The sequence below is a fragment of the Astatotilapia calliptera genome, chromosome 15 (assembly GCF_900246225.1).
Source record: "Astatotilapia calliptera chromosome 15, fAstCal1.2, whole genome shotgun sequence".
NCBI lineage: Eukaryota > Metazoa > Chordata > Actinopteri > Cichliformes > Cichlidae > Astatotilapia > Astatotilapia calliptera.
The window spans coordinates 14,229,202-14,252,278 of record NC_039316.1 but is presented as its reverse complement, the minus strand read 5'-3'; the positions used below and the strand labels follow the sequence as shown (position 1 = coordinate 14,252,278).

General features: G+C 38.3%; 1 protein-coding gene across 6 annotated transcripts in view; it reads right to left on the bottom strand.

Annotated features, from left to right (window-relative positions):
• The window catches only part of lama2 (laminin, alpha 2), a 231,551-nt gene that overhangs the window by 206,886 nt on the left and 1,588 nt on the right, over window positions 1-23,077 (bottom strand). The window lies entirely within an intron of this gene.

The window sequence follows — 23,077 nt, the reverse complement described above, 5'->3', positions numbered from 1 at the left end:
ATGTGCAGGTCTGTCCTGAGTGTGTTTTGTATTTGTCAGGTCAGGAAATAACATTATTTTCTAGACGCCGCCAGTGGGGTCACAAGGGATTGTGAGTAATTGGAAATCCAGATGGATGTGCATGAGCTTCCTGGAAGAAACGGCTACCACAGAGATCAAACCGAACACACTCTACAATGTTAATATTCTTCATCTCTGTCTGCGCACCCTTCCTATTCTTTTACTTTTCCTATTCTCTTCCCATTTTCCTCATGATTTCTTCCCTTATCGCACGACTTTTATCTCCTCTCTTCTAGTTTCGATTCACATGACTGACAAATGACAAATCTGAGAGACAGGAAACAGCGTATTGGTTGAATAGTTGTGTGAGTCGGTCCACGGGGACCAATTAACAAAATAGGTTCAAAAGGGCCACTATTCATAAGGAATATTAACCATACAAACTCACACAGTTTCACACATTCTCTCAGGGGAACAACTTCTTTACATTGGTAAGGAGAACATAGCTCACTGGCCATCAGAAAGACCGATGGAGGCTAGACTTGTTCCCATTAGTCTCAGTGTTGCTATGATCTAAAGATTAGTTCAAAATGTTTTATAGTCTGCTGGCCCCAGACGCAGCCCAAAATGTGAATGTCAACATGGAAAACATTACTGCAAGCCAACAAAAACAGAAAAAAAAGTCAAAAAGCACACAGATGTTTAAAGTCTTACAGGAAGCTCTTTGACCAAACTGAGATCAGAGTATTTTATTCTAGTACATGGTTGCATTACAGTCTTTATCATACATACAAGCCTGATACTTAATCATCAGGCTTTTAAATGTATGAAACTAAATGCTCATTATTCATCCGTCATGCATAAAAACCTATTGTGCAACATAAAATATAACCTCATAATGATAACTCTATATTTGATTTAGGAAATGAGTAAAAGATTTTTGGGGAGTAACTAAATTGACCCAGAAATGCTCCCAAACCTTCCCAATGTGGAAACCATTTCTTTTGAAAGCAGCAGCTGGATAACAGATGAGTCAGTATGCAACCACTTCATACACATTTTTTCCCCTCAACCTTTTGTTAAAGTTGATCAGACTGTTTTTCAGGACTTCTTTTTATGCAGACTACTCTTGCGTGTGACATTTTAAATATGACTGCATTTGTCTGAAAACTCAGAATCAAATGATTGAATTAGAAATGAGCTCTCCTGGAGTTAAGAGGTTCATACATAGTATTAAATAATGACTATGGATTTTTTGCAAGAACTGAAGTACAGGTTGCTGAGTCATGGTTTCTGGCCAGCACTGACGACTACACGTCGGCTATTAGCTGACCTGGGGCTATCACTAACTGCTTTGGCATGGAAAAGGTTCCGATTAGATTGAATGTAGCTGAAATATGGGTTGGAGAATATAGAAGCTATAAGAGTGTATGCAAGGGCTTAATAGATAGTGAATGGGTGACTACATATAGTGCTTTATACCATTTACTATGACTAAATATACAGAAAATGTCCATTTAAATTTTCTTGACAACAATCTGCGTCCAAACATTCAGCATCGTATTCAGGTGAAACATGAGCAAGAGAGAGAAAAACGGAAAAGAGACAAAACCAGGGTGGACAGATTATCAGATAGAGTTCCAAAGAGCCCATAAGTGTGGACTACAATTTGTCTACAACTCTTTCGAATAGGCGCACTGTTGACAAAACTATCGGTTACACCAATGCTCACATTCTCAGTCTGAACCTGTATGTGTGTGTTTATGAGAGTGTGCACAGAAAACAGGGCCAGAGTTGTGTGTGTTGGAGTATATAGCATTCATTACAGTGGCACTACAGACAAACTGCTCCCTGGATAGACATTGATTTTCACCCAATGGATCTCACTGTTAGCAAACCTAATAGCTTGGTGGGTAATGGGTTCATGTTATGAATGAGCCCCTGTGGGTTGGAGAAGAGAGGAGCGGAAAGAAGAGGAGAGGTTGTAAGACCTAAGGTATGGCCAAAATGTGAATGCATAAAGGGCAAGGTTGAAAATGGATGAAAGGAAAGAACCAAGACATCACAGAGGATTTAAAAAATCCTGAAAGAACAAACTACAAGAGAATTCAGCAATGCCAAAAATGTCAACCCACCCAGCCTCCCCAAAAGCTGATTAATGTAAACTATTGTATTTTCGATACATGGACATATTTCAGCCTCAAGGGAGCTCGACAATCATATCTTCTCATTAACATAGTAAAGATGTAGGGAGGTGTAGACCAACATTTTTTGTTGTTGTTTTCTTTTGACTTGTTCCTACAATGTCATGTGTGAAACACCCTTCTCGTAACAACACAAAACCTTTTGCATCATAGGGAATAAAGCATGTACCACCTATACATTACACATATTACAGATAGAGGAACAGTTCAGCTGTGGAAACCTATGCTATGAAGTTTACTGCAAACACTTCTTGTTCTGATATTAATGCCAAAGTCAGCAGAGAGTTGGTAACTTTTATGGACTATGTACTTCAACATTTGGAAACCCCACTCTGCAACTTTAGGTGGTCTGCCCAAGTTGCTGTGGGTCCTAAACGCTTCCACTTTTCAAAAATACACTTGTACAGTAGTTAATCGTTGAATACCCAGGAGGGACAAATTTTTACAAAGAGTCTCGTTGCAACAGTGGCACCTATTACGACACCATTCTCAAATGCAGAGAGATCTTTAGAACAACCCATTCTTTTACTAATGTTTTTTAAGGGAGACTGCTTGCGTTAAGGTTATTATTCATTTAAGGACCTGTGAAGATACTGCCGCTAAGATAGATAACACGAGGCACGACTGGCTTCTAGAAGGACTTTGAGAACTGCATTAACAAGAAAAAGGAAACACAAGGAATGTGAATGAGGAAATGAAAATAAAAGTTGAGTATATGAAAGACAGGGCACAGAAGTTGAACTTCATTCTTTTTAAAAAGCAATAATGAAGATGAAAGAAAAATCAGAAGAGAAGAGAAGAGAAGACTAACAGCGGCAAAGCAAATAGATCAGATGTGAGTTGAAAGGGGAGTTGCTATTTACCATTACTGCTAATAGGTTTCAAAAGGAAGCAAGTCGTTAGCTAAATGGATGGGCCCTAAATGACACATTACCATGTTAAAGGCTGATTCCGCTCATTATTGGAGCTCTGATTCCTCCATGCATCACAAGTACTGTGTACAAGTGTGCGAGGCTACTAGTACACAGACCTGCTGTCTCAGCAAATACACCCACCTACACCCTGAGAAACTCAGCAGAGAGCATATGGAAACGGGGCATAATAAAAAATATATATCTGGTTAGAATTCTGCTCTCTCTGAGTCAGTATGTAAATCAGGGAAACCAAACACCGGTTTGTGTGAAGTCATATAAAACCTTGTCCGTCTTTGGTTGTTTGAGAAGAAAATATCAACTGGGAACCAGTGGTATTAGAATAAAACATAGGGTAACAAAAGAAAATATGACAGAATAGGATAGAGTACTTCAAAGCTCTCCTATTGCTTTCAGTCTGGGAACAGCTGCTGAGTGTGTGACACACACCAAAGGCGTGTCTGTTGAGAAACAGATGGATTTTTCCTGCATTAGACACACTATGTTTTAGGAAAAAAAAGACTGACAGGCCCATCGGAAAGAAGCTCTATAAGTATGCATCCTTACAAGTGTGTCTATGATTTAACAATATTAAAATTAGCAGTGGCTGTGATAAAAGGAAACAGCAAATAAACACATCTAATAATCTGTAATTATTGTGTATATGTGACTTAACACGCTCATTATAATGGCATGCTGATGTAATACATAAAAGGCACACTCACTTTAAAAACTGCCATTGAATGGCAAATTTGAAATTAGACCTGAACCTTAGAGAGCAATTAAACGATCCCATCATACCCTCTCAGATGTGCTTATACTGTTAAACCTGTGATGGTCAAGATTCTCCAGCAGTTAAAATTGTGATTGAGTGTTGTAATCATGCCCACTCGCAACCTTACACATTTCATTGGCTACACTTACACATTTCCCAGGGTGCTTTTTTTTTTTTTTTTGACAGTGGTGATGTGTTCTATTCAGCTGCTTGTTAAGCAAGAGCCTGCCAATAACTTTATGTAGGCCACCTGGAAATTAGCTTCAACATGGTTGCAACTTACCTTCAAAAGACTGATGGAGAAAATAAGCCCCAGACTTAGCCATTGAAAGCTTTTGACATCAGGGGGCAGACACAATGATCTAAAGCATAGAATACACAGTGATGTGTGTTAAGATTGAGGACTATTCCTCAAAAATGTGCGTTATGTTTCCATTGCCAGTGTTTGTGCATGAGTGCAATGCATCTGTACCGTGCTGAGTTACGACTTTGCACCAAACCACAAGGAAACTTGCATAAAATCCTGGAATAAGGATGACATACTTAAAGAAAAAAACTATTAATTGACATTATAATAAAGAGTACAACTCAAAAATAATTAAGCTTGATATTATATCAACAACATTTGATAATTGTGTAAATATCTATGAGAAACAACCCTAAATTTCCTCAATCTGTGACTTTTCCTGATGAGATGTTGGTCTCCGTTACTTCAGAGTAAACGACTTTAGACACCAAACACGTAAAATTCATGCAAATATTTCAGGCATTAAAAATATTTTTGGAGCTCAGCTATTCTTAGTGCAGGACAAATTTGTGGCATTTATTCTTTCAGATCAAACTTAATTTCTTGGATGTGAATATGCAGATCTAACCAATCAGACCACTGGATTTGGCTACAAGTTCACTTGTAGCTCAAAATGCACACTGTTATAGAATATATAGGAAAACAATGCTATTTTAACCACAGACAGACAGCTAGATGCTGCTTCGTTTCAATCAGCTCTCTGAAATTATTTCTCTGCCTCCTCAGATGTGGTCCCAACTCTATGTACCAAAACGGTTGAGATAAAACCATGAAATTCTCCCCGCTGCTACCTGCTCATGAGAATGGGGTAGCAAAAATCATAATCAGGATTGTTTTTGATGCAATTATTAAGAAATACATGTGTGATTCCTCATCTGGGGCTCTCCTCAGCTCTTTCTGGGACAGTGGCGCGGCTGCCCCTCTGTTGGTCTTCCTTGGTCTCTTGTGTTCTGAGGGCCTCTGGATGTCTGGAGTTTTGATCTCCTCCATACCTGCTTCATGCCCTGGAGGACGGCGCTGTGGCTCCCCACACCCTCTAGCAGATCATTACATGAAGGAACCTTTTAAATACAAGCGCGTCCATGCTCACAGGTGTACACATGGGTGCTCACACATACAAACTACACCCTTTTTGGCTCCTACCTCACAGCACACTGTGCTCTGTCGATCTTACATGCTGCACAATAATGTTTAATATTTAGTATTTACTGTTATATTCACATAGATCATCGTGATGTTGTTTATTATGTTGCCCTTTTTTTTCTTCTGCTTGTTTTCTCTTTTTTCTTTCTCAACAGGTGATCCAGGTGATCGATATATGTATTTTTTGTGTGCTTATTTTGTTGGTTTTTGTTTTTTGCCCTTTATCCCCGTCCCTCTTCCCCTCTGTTTTTCTTTCCCTCTTTCTTTCTCCCCTTTCTTTACCCCACTCAAATCTGTCCCGTATTTAGCAAGTGAAAATAAAATAAACAATAAAAGGTGACTCAAATAGACCATTACGACAAGGCTGGGTTGGTCCATTTGGTAAAGTAAATCCGTTGGGCATCTTTCTTCGCCTTTAGACAATAATTCTGATGGCAAAAGAGCCAAACGGGACAGGAAAAAAAAAGAAGAAGAAAAAAGCTACAATCATGTTGTTTTTGAGCGCTCTACCGGGGCGGAGTCATGACGGCTCCAGCCCCTGGCTCGGACACCTGCAAACAATCGTCTCATCTCATTCACTTCTTAAGGCGGCTGCTGAGAGTGCTTCTTCGCTGGATTATTGTGTAACACTCATTTCTCGCCAGCCTGAGGACCGCCTTTTGGTGAGCTAAAAGCCGGAGTCCGAGCTACCTGAGCTTCAGTGAAGGATTGTGTACATAGCCGTCCCCTTCCCGTGCCTGTGTTCCCCGGAGACCCTCTTCCTGTGCCCCCACACCTGTATATATCCGCGCCTGGTGTCTGTGTGTAAATAAATTGTGAACTTAAGTGACGGTCTGCCTCCGAGTATCTCCTGAGCCTGACAAAAAAGACGCAATGGTTTTTGAAAAACATTTATTCTGAACTGTGCACCGCAATTTCAAAACATTTTCTGAAAGATGTAACAGTTCTCACTTTCATTAGAATTTTGTTTATCAAAAGGTCTGACATAGGTGAGCTGGTAAATGCAAATAACAGCATTCTCATCACTTATTTCTTCAATACAATATGCACGTCCTTCATTCATCACTTTGTGGAACTGCAACGCACTTCTGCTCTCCCCCATATTCCATCTTCACAAGCATATCCTGTGTGGAGATTGAATAAAAATTAGTTGACACTAATTAATGGCACAAATAATCCAGTAATCAATTGCAGCACAGTTAAAAAAAAAAAAAAAAAAGGAATCCTCTTTGAGCCATTACTTGTGTAAAGTATTTTTCCAAAAGACAAGGACACAGGCAACAGGTAATACTGAACTAAATGTAAAACCTCAACCTTTTTCATTTTTACCTAAACCGTGTGCACAAAACTCTGGAGGGATCTAAATGCTAACGTAGAACCCAGTCAGGACATCTGCTACTGCTGTTTGCTCGGCTTTTTTTTGTTTTGTTTTTTTATGGGAGATCGTTTTCAGGCTTCAAGTAGCACCATTATACCAACATTTCACATTCTAGACATTGTTTTAGGTGTATTTGACCAAAAGTTTGACTGAAAATTCATATGCAAGCTTTTTTTCAAGGCTGTGGTATTTGCCTGCAAACAATACCTTTCCGCTAGCTAAAACAGAATATTATGCTATCACCGAGCAACATGGCTAATGCCTTTCACACAGCTTTGTCTCAACTCCAAAGAGCCACAGAAGTAAAAGCTAATAATAATAATTGAAACAATCTTTGAAAAAATGACTTACCAAGCATGGCAAACAACTCAAATATGTAGAGCAAAATGTTCTGAAACGGCTTCACTTCAGCTTCGATTGGAGCCTATGGTGCTGGGGGCGGAGTCTGTGAATTTACTCTATTGGTGTCATAGCCCCTGTTGGAGTTCAGAGTTAAGAGGTCAAGAGTTAATGTTTCCATTGTAACACCTCCAGATTTGAAATAGAAACACTCATTTTTAACACTCGATTTTAACTACTATCATTTTACACCTCAGAGTTACATTAAAAGAATGTGACTCTACTCAGAGTAAAATTAACTCTACTTTTGCAAGAAGGCTACTAACACCAAAACATTTAACACTTTTGAATTTGCTGTGTGGAGTGCAATGCTGTAAAGATATGGCATGTACTTGATTTAAGACAAAATAACAAGGCAAAAAAAAAAAAGGTTTGTAGCACAAATAAGTATTTAATCCCAATAAAATCAAGATCTGTTTTTTTAAATAGCCCTAGTCAAGGCTTCACAATCAGATGTCAAGTGGCAGTATCTATCTCTCTATGCACTTTGTGTTAAATTTTGTGTTTTATGTCAGCGGTCTCCAACCTTTTTTTGCGCCACGGACCGGTTTATGCCCAACAATATTTTCACGGACCGGCCTTGTCGCGTGTCCCGGATAAATACAACAAAATAAAACTAGTACCGGTACCGAAAAAAAGAAGATTTATTCATAACACACGTGAAAAGACCCAGGAAAACAGAGTTAACGATAACGATAACAAAATAACGCTGAAAACCGATAAAAACCCTGAAAACCATACATTTCACACCTGAGCCTCAACTCTCGCGGCCCGGTACCAAATGACTCACGGACCGGTACCGGTCCGAGGCCCGGGGGTTGGGGACCGCTGTTTTAGGTAATACATTTGATCAGAACTCATTTTTATCAGGTAATTATACAATTTTGAGAATGTGTTTGCAACAGCTGACTTGAAAATGAAAATCTAAATAAAGCATGTGGATTTCTAACTGATTAGATAAAGAAACACGTGATTTGGCTTAAAATGCTGAATATATAAATTAACAAGGCAATAAGCAGGGGGCAAAGAAGATCAAGACCCCTACAAGTCATACTAACAGAAGCCTTTGTTAACATGGCCTAGGCCAGCAGAGGACAATGAGCTGGTTGGGTTGCAAGAAGAGAGCACAGGGGTCTCCTAGGAATAAATGTGCTAACAGACCACCCACCTCCCACCCACTGTCAGCACAAGCCTTGGGCTCAGCTGAGCGCTTAGGTTGACTTTTTCTCTGCAGGGGCAAACAAGGTCAGCAGAAGAAAAATAAAGTATGAATCTTAGAGATGGTTAAAAAAAACACAGTCAAGGTTTAATGGGGAAAATGAGGATGCAAAGATGTATTTTTTAAAAAAGCCTGCCTCTTATTGCTTTACTGCATCTGACATTTGCTCTTGATTTTAGGATACTAAACAGATTAATACTTGACTGATGCCAGCAGGGGAATTTCCTCCAACAAGGAGAAGGTCAAAAGTCAAATTCAGCTAAAAAGCACCCTGGGTCCTGATTATTCATCTCTCTCTGTCGAAAATTACCAATCAATTATTAAACACAGAGCTGCAACAACTATTTAGTTCACCGGTCACCTTCTTTATATATATTTTTTGAAAAGGACAAAAGCTAACTTTCTTTCGCTGCTTTCTGGTATTTCATTGAATAACTACTTTTTAGGATTCCTGTAATTCTAAGCAGTTCATTTGTGAATCCAAATTAATGTCCATGCCAAATTTTAAACCTTCTCTGAAAGCATCCCGGAAATACTGGGTTCACAGGAATGGACTAAAGAAACAAAACAAGATTTGGTATTGCTTGTTTGCAACTTCTTTTTTATTCAAACTGGATAAGCAGCTGTGAAAAACGTAAAATACAAAGTCCATTACTTGATTTTGTTTCATTTGAAACTGACTAAAAGGAAATATAGTGCACTAGTCAGCCCAAAATGCGCAAAGTGAGACATGGATCACAATTGGAGGTGCTCCTAGTGGTTTCCTCAGTAGACATTTAAAGTTAAAATATAGATTTGGTTTATCCATACTCGGTTAAAACCAATCAGCCATTACAGTAATGTGTGTCAATTTTGGATGCAGGTAATTAAACAAATGTACAAATATAAAGGAAATGCCATGCCCTTTTAATTATGCCACCAGCCTGTGAGATTTTCACCAAGAACATTATTGATTCCTCCTGGCATCATCAAATTAAGTTTGTGTCACTTTTGCATTTCTGTGTTTGTTCTGGGCCTCAATACTTCCATGCCCCCTTAAGCCCAGCCATTAAATGATTTATTAGAAAAACTACTTAGCTCCATCTCTGCTAGCCCGAAAAGGAAATGACAGTGTGGAATATTTTACTTCATACCAGCCTTGTCCAATCCCGAGCCCGCAGTCCCAAATCCCGGGTGTCACCAGTCTATTATTGCGGGGCTGCAGAGGTTATGGGCCCCCCGTCCACACACATGCACACATACACACACAACCATTTTTCACGTATTTCCATCTCATGTCAGATGTGAGCATTTGCTCTGCATTAGGCTCTCTGTGGATTTGCCTTGGACCATAATAATGGAAACACAAAAAAATATAATGGAAATGTGAAATTACATATAGAGTATGTTCCTTTCTGTGCACACATGTACACACACACACACACACACACACACACACACACACACACACACACACACACACACACACACACACAATATTGATGAGAAAAGCAACTGGAATAATGGAAAAATTGTATACACAACACATACCTCTTTCTCCCTCCTTCACTCTGCACCATCTGTATTTTTCACTTTCTTTGTCACACACCTACACACACATAGAGGTGTGTATAAATGTTAAATCCATAGCTAACCAGGCCAGTCTAATAGACCCTTATTCCTCTGATGCTTTATCAGCTCAATCACACAAACATTCAGCCCCAAAATAATGGCCTTTCTGTTTGCTGCCTCTTTCTGTGTGTGTGTGTGTGTGTGTGTGTGTGTGTGTGTGTGTGTGTGTGTGTGTGTGTGTGTGTGTGTGTGTGTGTGTGTGTGTGTGTGTGTGCACGCGCGCACTTCTATCTAGGAGCTGTGCTGCACAGAATGTGTGCACTGCATACAGATCTGTCAGTAACACCAGAAATGGCAATTGTTGGGTTAGGAAGCCCTAGACTTTTATTCATTCATTTATCCACCTGTCAGTCAAGCTGACTGCACATATTTGAAATTAATTAAAAGTTACAAATGAAAAAAAGCTACTGATTATGAGTAGTGGAGGAACACATTAATAAAAATAGGTAAAGTCTAGGTAGTCTGTTTGCAGTGTCCAAACGGTGCAACTTTGTGTGTGTTCTTCTCTCCAAAGGGGAAAATAAATAATAAAAAGTTTTTATTAACAATTGTGAGAGTCTCTACTGATTTTAACTCATTTATGTTCATGTTAGTTTCTCTACTACAGTATCAGTGGGGAGGCAGGGAAAAGAAAAGACATATAAGTGGATATAAGTCTGATGGCATGGAAGTGAAGATGACGAAGTCAAAAATCCCTCATAAACTCCCCAAGCTTTAACTACTTGATTCAGCAGCAAATAATATATAAGGTAGGGATGTCACCAGAATGAATACTAATGAATGAATATCGTTCAGTGCCAAATTCTAAAAACATGCCAACACAGTACGTATACGTACTGAGGAGAGTTTTTTAAAAAGTGTATACTTGGATACTAATTGATGCTAAAAATTACTATCAGATTAGATACTTGTTTACATCAGTGCCGTTTTGTGCCAGCTGAGACCACTAGCAGCTGAACGCATGAACAGCACCACAACAAACTTGGTAATTAATCTGTTCATTACGAAGTTGTAATAAAAGCTCCCATTTCAACAACAGTTCAAAACAGTTATCATAAACATCAAGGTGGCTGGCACACACAATATAATTAGCGGTTTAACTATTAGCAACTACCCAGTTTACACATCTCTTATGTCTAAAAAATGTTATTTTTATCTTAAAGTCTCTGATTGAAGCTGAGAAAAGTCTTGCAGAAACAAACAAGGCTGTAGCTAAATGCCTATCGTATTTAGCTACAGACTGAAAAGCTCTTGCTCCAAAAGCAGTCAACCTTGAGAAAAAAATTGTACAAAAATTTACTTTCCAGTCAAATAGTGTCCTTGGTAGTGATTTTTGATAAAGCAGAACATAAAAATATATAAATTTAAACAAAAAAATCAAAGAAAATGGGTGCCTTCAAAACAGAGATTGCCTATTTAACAGGTATCTGTCTTTGTCTCTTTGTCTTAGAGATTCACAGAAAGTAAACACTGCATTCAAGCCATTTCGTAGGAGTGCTGAACAAATTGTGATTTAATTTGTTGACCTAATTACACCAACTCTCTGCAACCATGGAACTGATGATGGAAAGGTTCTATATATGCATCGAAATGCAGTTCTAATGCAGCCAGTAGATTCAATTCTTTAATACCCCTCCTTATTCGCCTTGATGCAAACTGAACTCTGGAGCTCAACCACAGCCATTGTGGGTATAGCTCTGGAATAATCTTAGATATCTCAACTTGGACCACACAAATGGCCTTGGTTACAATAATAAAAGGTCGAGGACGGTGACCCTTGCAGGTCAAAGTTCATGAATGTAAGAGGGTAGAGGTTATTATGAACTTCATGACATAAAAGCTAGACAGCTAGATGGAGAAATAAAAAACAGATGGATCAACAAAAAGCCATATCCTCATGATGCAGTTGTATTTGTTTTTTGTCACACACACACACATATTGTACCCAGATTTGGGACCATGTGTTGAACGGGGATGTTGTGGTTGAGGTAATTGGTAATTTCTAACAACCACTAAAAACAACTGGTATTGAGCAGAGTTCAGATAAACCCCAGTCTAACAAGCAGTCTGAGCTCAGACATTCCTACTCCTCAGTGGCCCACAGCAGACTTGCCAACTAAAGTGTAAAAATCCGCTTTTGAAACATGATCTATAAAGCATTGCGATGTTGGTGGGAGTCTGAAACAAGGGGTTTTCTGTCGAGACTGAGTGGGCCTCTGAAATTTTTCTGGGAAAAAAAATGTTTTACCAAAATGTGTCGTGAAAAACTCTGAGCTAAATCTCAATGTTATATTCTTGACCTAATTTTTCACAATTTTCTAGAAGACACGAGGATTAAAACTTACTCTAAATTGCTATTTTTATCAGCCTTTATTTGTAATTAAAAAAACATCACGATAAAAAAATTCCCGTATACCTCTCCATGAACACATACAGAAATGACTACTTCAATTGCTGGGGAAACATACACAAAATCAAGTAATTTCAAGTATTTTCTATAAAGATCACACAAATAAAAATAGGCAAAAACTATAAGTATGGCAGTTTATGTTCCCCTCAAGAATAAGAACCATGTTATTAAGCAACAAGGCAAGGAGACAAACAAAGAATCCAGACAAAAAAGTTATAACATGTGTAGACCATGTGTCTGGTGTGCACTACACAAGACATGCAAGCCATGGTTTCTTCTGTTGTGTGTCTATAAACAAGACTGTGGTTTGAAATTAAAAACAGGGCAAAAGTGTCTCAAAGTGCAATGCCATAAATGTAACAGGTCTGAAGTCAAAAAGCATTATCTTCACTCAGATGTCACTGCAATGGGTGAGTGTACTCGTTGAGTAGTCAGTCTGCTGGTGGTCCTTTTATAATTATAAAGAAGCTATTAGTGCAATGACATGAGTTGTTTTCCCTAAGCTTGTGACTGTCCTTTTTCAGCATGCAAGGGTAGATTAGAAGACTTGTAGTCGTTTGCTGCCTGGAAGAATTGCAGCCTAGGGTTAGGGGTTGCTTTCATATGTTGCCTGTGGTACTTAAAAGAATAAATACCATTTGGTTTTCAGACTTTTTGTATTGAAAGGTATCAAAAGTTGGTTCAAGTGTCAGTTCACGTGACATCCCAGGATATAATGACATTATATTGATGGTCAAGATTGCATACTGGTTGTGTGATTGTTGGGGTTTCTTTCTAATATTGTAAGGTACCTTAGAATTTACCTTACAATATGAAGCGTCTATTGTTGTGAAATAAGCAATATAAATAAAATCGGATAAATTGAACTGAAATTAATTGGTTGTGAGAGCAGGTAATACTTTTTCTACAGACTTCTTTGTTGTTTTTCTTTTTTTCAGTTTTTGGTTCATCTTATTTATGGCTTATTCTCTGGTTAGGTGTGTTGTGAGATTTTAATTTACATTTTTCAGCAATACTATCCCTTGTTTCAGTCTTAATACACACCATATTTAGTGCAAGGTCAATGTGTGCAATATGCCTTGCTCGCAATATGCCTGAAACCGTGTCATCAATTTCTTTCTTCAGGTTGTTACTATTCTAGATATAAACACTTTTATTTACTTTTTAAACTGCAGAAAAATCTAACATCTTAATTCCTCTAAAGGTTGTCTTTATTGAACTTAATATATGCATTATTTGTTGGCCTAATCTTTAAAATTAGGTAATTAATAAAAATGTACAATAGAAGAATACTAGAGCTAGAGATAGAAGTAAATTTGAACATGGATCTGCCAATCCTGCTTTAACCTTTAGAAATACCAGGAAATACCATATTTGGAATTCCCAGGATCACTCTGATTGATCCTAGGGAAAATGAATAAATTTGGCAAGAATTCCCTGGAAACACAGGGACGTCAAATTTTTGTTCTCAACTAGACATGAGCAAAAGATTTTCAAGTTTATTTTGACTTCATCTAAAAGATGTGCCTTGAATATAACTCAGGAGACATAATATCCACACATTTGATCTTTAGAATAGGATTAATTTGTGTGTAGCTACAGCACAAACTTTGATTAAGAAACTATTTTGGTGTAACTCAATGCTTTAGGTTCATGACCTAGATAAAATGTAAAGACAGCTTAAAGGAAGAGCCTGGACCCAAATCAACAAGCTGAGCCCTAGTTCTCAAACTTTAACACAGAAGGAAAAAAACTTCCACAAACCAAATTTAACAAGCTAAAAAAATCCAAAATAAAGCCGGGGGGTGTTTGTCTTGCTTTATGGTTGTCTTTCAACTGCCTGTGTCAGGCAGATTTCTCCTGTAAAAGACATCTTGCTCTCACTGTGTTCACTGTGGATAAACAGAGGTTCTGAACTCAACTGATTTGAGTTGGAACAAAACAATAAGACCTCCAGAAACCAGCAGTGAGGGAGTAGCTAGACAAACAAACTGAGGGCAGACATTGCGCTCAGCTATGGCCACAGAGGTTGTCAAGAGTACTCCTACACAGGATGAAAGGAAGATGCCCAAAAGGACGTGGAAGAAAAGTTAAGGGGGGAAATGTAGAAGGAGGAAGAGAGGTGCAAGGATATGAAATGTAGAAACTCCAGAATGCTTAAAGTAATGTGCAAAAACTACACATCACTGGTGTACCTTTAAAAATGTAGACAGATATTTTGATCTAAAATTCTAAAATGTAGACATTTTCAAAAAAAATTACTGATTATTGCTGATTAGATACAAGCATAGAGATAGAAGAAGTGATAAAAAAAAAAACAACCCAAAAACAAAACAAGAACATATTGAAAAAAAATAGTCTGGGAGAGAAGCAATCAAGCAGCCAATGAATGAAAGGAGAGATGGAAAGAAAAAGCGGAGGTGGACAGGAAGGAAAGAGGAGTACGAGTAGGGGAGGAAGGGGGGATGTCTGTGTGCATTTCTGCAAAGTGTGTGTGTGTGTGTGTGTGTGTGTGTGTGTGTGTGTGTGTGTGTGCGTGTGTGTGTGTGTGTGTCTGTGTGTGTGTGTAGGGGGCTCATTATTGACACCATGTGTTACCACAGGAACCTCCTTGGAAAAATATAAGCACCCAGGAAGATCAGAGAGCAAGAGAGAGATGAGAGACTGACATAGAGAGATAAAAAAAAAACAGAGGTCATTCCAAAACCTTTGCAGCTGCAGATGTGTGTGTTTATGTGTGTAAGGGTCAGCAGCCTCTGGTTTTGTAGCAGCGTATCTGTATGTCAAACATGCTGTGTTTTTGCCACAAGTTCATAACATCAAATCCCCTAGCATGCATACATGGATTTGACTGTCTGCTTTACTAACCTTCTATCCAACACAGACATTTATGCATCAATATTTGAATGCACATTGTCTATTCAGTTGATAGGAATTTGAGAATCAGAAGAGTTCAGCTTCTTTAAAAAGAAAAAAACAATCGAAATAGGTACAACATTTCCTATTTTGAGGAAGATTATTTAGATAGTGTTTAATGCAAAACTCTAACTCTAAGTATCATGAACGCTCCTTGTTGAATGATATCCCAGGAAGAGTGCACTGTTTCTTTTTGTGGCATGCGCATCGCATGAAGTCCCACCCCATTATAAAAAGCTTGATCACCATGTTTCTGAATTACTGCTGTACCATTTGTGAAAACGTTACACTCAACTGTCTTTTTTTTTTTTTTTACATTTTTGGACTTTTTATAAACCAAATACATAACTGGTTAGCTAAAGGAATAATATTACTCCACAGTGTAAACACTGAGTGAGTTGCATTTATTATAACCTTTACTTATTTGACTTGGAATTAAAGCTGAAAAAAAAAAAACCGGCATAACAAATTATGGTTCCTGCACACCTTTAGCTGTTTCCAGTACTATGTTTAATAGTTATGATGACTTTACTGTAAAACCCCCAACGAGTAACCCATTTTGTGCTCTATACTCTTCAAGATAAGCTACCTGATAGGCTGAAAGATTTATTTCTACTGGAGAGCAATTTTACCCACACAGCAGCATTTGATGTGTCGAAATACCAAAAAAAAGGTTAGAGGAATGAAAGATGGGTAATTTGGGTAGTTATTTCTGCAATGCCCCTCTAAAATGTAAGTTGAAGTACTGGTATTACTACTTCACAGAACACTTTTTCTATTTTGACGCCTCTCAATGTGGGAAGTCGGTGCTATTAGAAGAATGCATTATGTATTAATTTGTATTAATTTCCATTATTTTCCCATGTATTCCTTGCTGCAGACACACTTGGTTATAGCGCAGCTCAGTGTAACCTAAATAAGTAATGTATTCAAAACAGTGGTAGGGGTTGCATTCCTAAAAACGTTGTCATCCAGTATTTTACAGTTTTTACAGTGTGTTGCGTCCTACAAATCTATGTCACAGTCTAGTTTATTTTTTAGGCACATTAAGCAGTCTGAGTGCTGCAGTTACTGCATACACACACACACCACACACTTACCAATTCATCAGCACATGCCCTGTTTGTTTCTGTGTCTAAGCCCACCACAGAATGGAGCTGGGCAGAGTAGCTATTGTGTCCCTGGTAGAATTAACTATTGATTTTCTCCTCAGCATTATCAATGCTGTTCTGACAACAAAACAGCAAAGAAACACTCACACACATGGGCATACACACACATGCACAGACCTAGATTTTTTTTTTCTGTGGAAGATGCGCTTTTTAGGAGGCGGCAAAGCCCCACGGGGAAGAACACAAGTCAAATATTAAAATCCTGCTGTAATAAGCATCGAACACATTCACAAACAATGATGCACACAAATAATCAAATATGCAAAGCTAACTGAATCAAATCTTCTGACAACCATATCACACATGCATTAGTAGAGACAATGTCCCGCGTGTTTATGTATCACATGTTTATGCATTACTTCTAAAATAAGAAAAATGCAGCATATAAAGGTCTAAAGTTCAGTGAATGAATTACGAGTGCCTCAAAAGTATTATGGAAATAATTTGTGGAGTCGTTACTTACATAATTATTTCCAAAAAAAAAGTCCTGCTAGTTTTCTTTACTTTTAAGAGATAGCATGTATCACTTAACAATGAATCCATAGTGTGACCTACAGCACTGTGCAAACATTTTAGATTTCTAAATCCACAAAAGATTTGTTTTTCTACATGCTGTGTGCCTTTTACAATTGGTGGTAAGGCTGGCAAGTAAACTGATGAAAGTAATTAATGCAATGCATGGTGAATACAATATTGATAACACTCATTCCATCCAAGTTTGTTGACAGCCGGCATAAAAAGGCAATGATAATAATCATGAGAAATCTTCTGGAGTGGAGTTACAGCCACATCAGGGTAGGTTGACAACAACAGTGAAAAAGTACAAGGAGGCATGGCACATGTACAAACCTTTGGGATACTGCTGCCACTGCCATGTACACCAGCATACGAGGAGTAAGATAAAAGAGAAAGTGGCAACAGAAAATGTTAAAGACAAGTCAAGAGACAGCATTACCAACAAAGACACTCCAGTGAATATAGCTCTAGGCCCAAAAGACAAGGACACTGTTGAAAAGAAGGATCAGAGAAATGCAGTGTTGTGGAGATATTTTGGCTTTTTAAAGTCTGGCACAAAGTTGCAAGCACTGCAGATTATGGTAAAAACAAAGCTTATTTCTGAAGCATTTCCATCCTTTGGAGCACAAACAATGTTTACAAGACTTTACGGTTCCAGATCCAAGCAAGTGCTGGTGGTCCCCCTAAAACAACAATTGGGATATCTGCGCAACGACAAACCATAGTGTCCACTTTCTCCAGTTCAATACCTTAGTACACAAAAAAATAAAACAAACAAAACAAAACAAAGAGAGCTATAGTGGTATCAAAGATGTAACAGTCTACCTTAGTGCAAAACGCATGACACCAGTAAGCACAGTCAAAAATATAAGATTTAACTGAGTTATTACAGTAGCTAACCCTCATTACCAACTCCCTGGCCATAAACATTTCTCTTAGATGGCAGTTCCTCAGTTATAGACAAAGTATAGAGAATCCACTAAAAATGAGCCGCAAAGTGCTATATGCTCTGCTACCACATTGGATTTGCGGTCAAGTCGGACATCAGAACCACATATAAGACTCAATGTCCAACTCACTGTCCATCATTGGAATCTGGAAAGTAAATGTCTTCGAGCTGGGTTGGCAAAGCCATTGTTTTAGGACTGAAGTCTTCATCACAACAGACACTGGTATAAGGACAGTGAACGCCACATCAGCAATTAAATCAGCAATCAACCTCATGATTGCTCACTTAGTAGTAAAAAGTAATCTTTAAGCTTGTTTGACATAGTGAATTTAATTCATCTCATGATATATTTTAATATCGATTGTTATGGAGAAAAAAGAACGCCCTAACTTTTCGTGTTTTGTTAAAGGCAAAAGGTGGTCAGACACAGGCTATTAGTTTTATTTAACTGTACAAGAGAGAGAATAAACTAATTCACATTTAAAACTTAAATCAGTCCGTGCAATTGACTGTGTCTCTCTTCTCCTGCAGCTTCCAGCTCTCTTCCACTTATTGATTGGAGGCATCCAGCTATGTTCCAACTTAGCACCTGCCTAAATTTAGCACCCAGACTCCTCCGAAGCACACAGAAACACAAACACCTGTTAGCGGAAATGTGATCTATGTTTTTGGCACAATGTCATTTATTAATTCTTGGCTACGGTGTCACAAGACACGAGTTGTTGTTGCAGTGGTGGTGAAGTGGATGGAGGCCTGATGATTGGTTAGAATGAACAAGAAATGTGAACTTTGGTAAGTGTAGTTGTTCCAATGTACAAAAACTCGCATGAGAAACACAGTGATTTCTCTTGTATTACACTATTCCTGTCAAAAGTTAGTAGAAATTGTAGAAAAGACAATTAAAAGCATAACATGTAATTGCAAGTTGTATAAAGCAAAAGGACATATGTATCTACATTCTGCATGCATCTACAACTTTTATGACAGCACTTCCTAAACCCAAGAAAACTTTTTTGAATCATTCATATCTTCCTGCCTATTCTGCTTTTATTCTTCCCTGTACCTATCTTTCCTTCCTTTCTTCACTCCCTCTACCTTTATTTTCTAGGACACATTGATTATATTCACTGAATTTGGGTACCAGGCTGAGAAAAAGTGAGCTTCCCCCCCCCTGTGTATACCATCAAATCCATTCAGCTAAGCTCGGCTGCTCTCACATTAACATAGCAGAGTGAGATCAACATATTTTAGAAACGTTATAACGTTGGGATGAATTCACCTCATAAAAATGTTGATTTCTCTGATGAGCAGAAAAACCCATTCTGGATTCACATCGCCTTCATTGCGGCGCCTCTGGTGAGTTCACATCTCATCGCATTTGGCCCAGCTTGGTTAAATCCACATTACCATAAACTTATAAACACATCTGTAGTTGCTATGAAGAGACTTTTTTTATCAGCAAATTAACTACTTGTTATATTTTTTGAAATAGATCCTGCCAAGGAGAAAATATATCACAGGATTAGTCTGCACCTTTAATTACACTTAAAGTGTGATAAACATCAACAGGGAAATCAATCAGTTTTCTCACTCGTCCTTACATTTTTGCATCTTGTCTAAGAGGCAGCATGGGGTTTCTGCAGGACAGTAGATTATGAGTAAGTCACATGAATTCACTGAATACAAATGCTGATTTCTCAGTTGGTTTACAAGCCTTGTCTGGATTCAATCCACACTAGTGTCTCTAGTGACTATACTTGACATCTATTCATGCAAATCAGGCTGGTAATACTCACATTAATACACACATAACTCCAACAAGTTAACTTTCTGGCAACTTCTCAGAACTTTTACATTTTTTCCCCAGTGACAGCCACATATTCTTGACATTTTGCTATCTTTTATCAATACAGTTGTTTGGTTTGGTGCCAGAGTCCCATGCATCATACTGGCTCTCATCTGATAGAAAGTCAGAGTTTAAAACTTATATTGCAAGAAGACTCATGCTAAGTTATAAGAGTATATGAAATCAAGGAATGTGCAGGAGCAAAATAATTCAGAAGCATCCACCAACACAAAATTTCCACATATTAAAACCACATTAATGTTTTAGTGGAAAGAGGGGACCCAGTTACATACCCCTACCTGTCAGTATACCCTGGCAAACTCTGGCCACTAGAGAAAAAAAAGTATTCTCAAAGTGGTTAGTGAGTGTTTGCTGGAGATTTGTTGCATGTTGCCTGGTGAAATCGGTCGCAAAGAGCGTGCGACACCAAAAACCTTGTGATTCCTGGTGGTCAATAGCAGATTGGCATGGTCACCTGAAGTTTGCATGGAAAACCAACCAACTTGTCTGCAAACACTTGTGAGCTACTCACTGAGCGACAGCGAAACTTGTAAACGTGCACCCCAAACTTCAAAGTAAGGTTGTACCTTACCAGTACAACCAATCATTTTGAATGGTGCACTTTTACTTTGAAGGCAAACTCCGTTTCCAGTTTGCGCTGCAATTCTCACAGTTTCACTGCTACTTGATGAGTATTTGGCAACTGCAAACAACGCACTGTCTTACATGCAAATTACAGGCGACCACAGCAATCTGTTAATAATCAAGGCAGTTTTTGGTGCAAGTCCATATAGCTCTTTGCAGCCAATTTCACCTAGTGACTGCCAGCAGCCTCCAGCAACCACTCAGGGAATATAAATTTTTTTAGAAGCAACGAGTGGTTTCCAGCAGGTCGCCGACCAGTCTCTAGGTCTGTGGCCTTAAACCACAGACCGATTTTTCATGTTTTGGCTGACCAGTGCATACTGTTTTTGCTAATAGCAATGTATTGGCATTAGTACTCAACATAATGTTCACTGATTATCACTTGCCAAAACCTCAGTGTTTTCTCATCAATCTGTTGATCTTTTTTCATTATTTCAATCACTCCATATAATATCAGCAAATAATGGTGGCTGTGAGACCCCGATTTCACGTTGTCTCAAAAAATTTCAACAAGCAAAGATAATAAATCAACAGTGAATCCAAGTTTAAGGGGGAAAAATACCCCAAAGTGTTTAACACTCAAAAGTCAATGCTGAGGCAACTAAGAGAAACAAACAAACAAACAGAAAAAATCCTCAGATTCAAATATTGATAGCTCATTATCGATGAAGAGAAATGTAGAGCATCACATTTTCCAGCTCACCCTCCCAACTTCAAACCAGTGAGAACAGCACAGACAAATCCTTTCATATGCCCTCAAAGCTGCGCAAAGATTTTTTTCTTCAGATACAAAAATCAGGAGAATACATCAGTTAAAACTAATCATTATTTATGTTCCACACTGAAGCTGAAAGGTCTGGTGTATTCTGCACCAGACTCTCCAGGAAATGTACTTGAACTTCCACTATGACCAAAAAATACCCATTATTTCCTGATCAACAAAAATGATCTCAGTTCTACCCTCTCACAGGCACAAAATAAATATTGGAGAATGACAAAATCTTCTTTTCCAATCAAGCTGTTGTTGTTTAGTGGCTAATGTAGTTTGGTTTCCTTGCTGAACATTTATACTTCAACCTCATCCTCTGTCTTATATCCTCTGAACCTTCTGTCTACCTGTTTCATCAGTCCACTCTCTATCACTCTTCTAGTTCTTAACAACTCTTAAACAGATCCCCCTTCCTCTCTCTTTCAGCTTGCCTCCTCCTTCTCTTCTCTTTCTGATTATCTCCTAGTGTCTCTCTGAGCTCTGTCGCTGATGGAGAGCATGCCTGGTTGACACGCCTGGTAATGAGGCTTCTTAAGCAGATGGCCTCTTCCACCCTCTTCAGCTCACTCTTTTTCCATCTCTCGCACACAAACAATATACAGAAACACATACATCCTGATGGCAGTCCCCATCCTCTTCTCTGCGGGAGGTCCAGAGCACTCCAGGTTTACAGACTAGTTGGAGATGGTTTGAAGAGGATAAATAGAAAAAAGCATGACTGGCAATACATTTGCTTCATCTTTCGAGCAACAGTCACCATCACCTCATACTGAAAAAAACATGCACATGCAAAGAACTTCTGCACGGACTCATGTTCAAACACCTGACTGATCAGCTCCCTGCACAGGATGCAACTATTTCATCTTTTCCAATCCAGTTTTAATGCATTTTGTGGATCTGTGAGATAATTTGCTTAACAACTCTTAGAAGCACTGCTTGCATGAATATTTTGACTCTTCTTGTGCACCATGTTATGTTGGTGGTTTTGTCTCAGCTGTCAATCCCCATCTCTGCTCAAGGCTTCGTTGCTCATTTTTCATTGTTGACTGTGTCAGGGCCCTAACACACACACACACACACACACACACACACACACACACCCCACACACACACACACACACACACACACACACACACACACACACACACACACACACACACATTAAATGAATTAATCTTTCATAGCCTTGCACACATACCAAGTAAAAAAGAGCAGTATTTCTTTCTCGAGTGCATTTCAGGGCACTTCTAATTAAAAATTTAATTCTTACTTCTATTAGACTATTAGATTTTTTTTCAGTTGGTGTCCACAGATGCAGATTGTTTAGTTTTTTGTTTGTTTAAAAAATGTTAGCATCAGTTTCCTATTATTTAGGACAATCTTTATATCACCAAAAATGTTCAAAAAAATTATTTTTTTAGTACTGTATTAAGAGCATTGGTTCTGCAAACACATAATGTTTTAAAAAGATTTAGAGATGATTTTTCTAACCGTAAAGTTGTAATGGTATTCAATTAATCTCTGTTATATTGGGTTTTCTGACAAAATATTAAAGTCATACTGCAAAATCAATATGTGAAATAAAAACTAGCATGGCTTTTTAGTACATTCATTCATTTTTTTGAAGGAAGTGAAAATTAGAATTAGAAAAAAGCAGGACATAAACCGCAGTCTCCTGGGTGAAAGCGCTACTAGCCTTACTTTCCAGACTTTGTCAATGTTTTCTATGAGATCCCAGTGGCTTTGACCAAACAGTACTATTTTTTGCCCCTGAAGTGTGAATAAGTAAACTAGAAACTGCTGGTTTTCCCAGGTGAGGTCAACCGGCCCTGCCTAATGCTGTAACTTGCTAAGAGCCCTTAAAGCTGGGGCTGGAGGTGAGTTACAGAATAGAAAAAAAGAAGAA